This window comes from Thamnophis sirtalis, unplaced genomic scaffold (genome assembly GCF_051295495.1).
Source record: "Thamnophis sirtalis isolate CommonGarterSnake01/CBP01778 unplaced genomic scaffold, rThaSir2_p1.2 scaffold_3, whole genome shotgun sequence".
In the NCBI taxonomy this organism is placed as follows: Eukaryota; Metazoa; Chordata; class Lepidosauria; order Squamata; family Natricidae; genus Thamnophis; species Thamnophis sirtalis.
The window spans coordinates 170468722-170470893 of record NW_028261383.1 but is presented as its reverse complement, the minus strand read 5'-3'; positions in this window follow the sequence as shown (position 1 = coordinate 170470893).

The window sequence follows — 2172 nt, the reverse complement described above, 5'->3', positions numbered from 1 at the left end:
TTAAGCCCCAGAACTTCCTCCTCCTTCTCCTCCTCCTCCAAAGTCTACGAGTCAAAACGCGTTCGCGCCTTTGGAGTCAGGCGACTGAGCCCCACCAGCCGCCGCCAATAAAATATGCGGCTCACTTTCCCCCCCGACCCCGCCCCTTTATAAGCCCCGCTCCACCCTCTCTCCCTCCCGCACGTTTGAAATTCCTCGCGCGCCTAAACGAGACGCCGCGCTGACACCGTTATACGGACCTATAGAGCGGGAAGCGAGGCTTTGATTGGTTTACGACAGCTCTAACTGGACAGGGGGTTGTTTTTTTTTTAACAGAAAGATGATCTGATAGGTTAAGAACTCACGACAAAAGCCTGAAATCCCGCCCCTCCCGCTTTCTGTTTGGCTGAAGGGGTTCCACCAATAGCTTTCAGTTATCAGTTGGAAAAACTGTTATCCCACCCTCCCGCCTCGCGGTTATTTCCCACCTAACGGTTCGCGGACTAAGGCAAATGACTGACAGTTTCGTTATCCAATGAGACTCCGTCTTTAACAGATAAAACAAGATAAAACTTCTGTAACGTGTTTTTAATGGAAGCGCGTTTGTTCTGCAAAATTTGAGCGAGGTGAGGGATTGATGATAGCTCTTCCCTAGAGAGAAAAGCAGTCTCGTTGAAGAAGACGGGTTGGAGAGTTGTCACGGGGGAGGCATTCTAAAGTTTTCCAGATGCCGAAGATGTGTTTACTTTCTGTAAACTTGTCTGGGATCAAAGCACAAATCTGGAGTGTTAATTGAAATTCCCAGTTTTTGCTCTTGTATGCCTTTTCGTGTAATTAAACCAATGTTCTTTTTCATACAAATCCCTCTAAGCAGAGAACTTTAAAACACCACCAAAAAACATGTAGAGTACAAATGATTATGAACTATTTTACATGTTCCTAGTTTTGGAAACGGTGCTATCTTGTGAAACAAGTTAGCAAACTTGATCTTTTCCTTGTTCACAAAATTAAACATACCTTTACTTTAGTTTTCATGTATTGGATAGTTCCGGAGAAAGGAAATATTAATTGCCCACTCGCAAATATAAAGAATTTAGAATTGGCTCAGTGGCTTAAGACGCCGAGCTTGTCGATTAGAAAGATCGGCAGTTCGGCAGTTCGAATCCCTAGCACCACGTAACAATGAGCTCCCATTACTTGCCCCCGTTTCTGCCAACCTAGCAGTTCAAAAGCACATAAAAATGCAAGTGGAAAAATAGGAACCACTTTTGGTGGTAAGGTAACCGTTCCGTGCGCCTTTGGCGTTTAGTCATGCCGGCCACATGACCACGGAGACGTCTTCGGACAGTGCTAGTTCTTTGGCTTTGAAACAGAGATGAGTACCACCCCCTAGAGTCGGGAACGCTGTGCATATATGTGCGAAGGGAACCTTTACCTTTACTTAAATTAGTTTTCATAAATAGGATAGTTAGGGAGAAAGGAAATAATATTAACTGCTCACTCACAAATATAAAGAATTTAGAATACGTAACAGCAAGTGTATGTTTTGAGTGTGTACTCACAACAGAATAATTGTTAACTCTACTAGCCTAATTGCTTGACTTTGCATAATGTAAGCTAAGTGGATGAATTAGCACAACATACAACAGCACAAACTACCCAGCATTTTATCCTAGCAGATTTGCATTAAGCCAGAAGTATTAAATATATAGTACTCTGCATCACATAGGTCTCCAGACGTTTAACATCTTTAACATCATCATAACCTTTAATTGTGATAGCATCAATATTACACATATACTATACAAAATAAAAAAGGGCCTAGAAAGCCCGGTTTATGAGATATGCATTTATTATCCATAATATAATAATCAGACATGGCTCCATTTGTATAATTATACTTGATGTATTTATCATGCAAAATTGGTTAATGGTTTCTGCCCTTTGAGATACACAGATTGTATCACAAATTGTCTATACAACCACAATTTAGCTTCCCAAGCTACATGGTTAGCTTATGGTTCAGTTTGTGATGGCCCAGAATGTTTTGACCCAAAAAATTGAGTCATGTAAATACCATGAACTACGGTGCTTTGTATATTCCCCACTATTTTTATTCAATGCACTGTAATTAACTGAAGAGATCTAGCTGCTACTCCACTAATAGCAGCAGAGGTGGGTTCCTACCAGTTC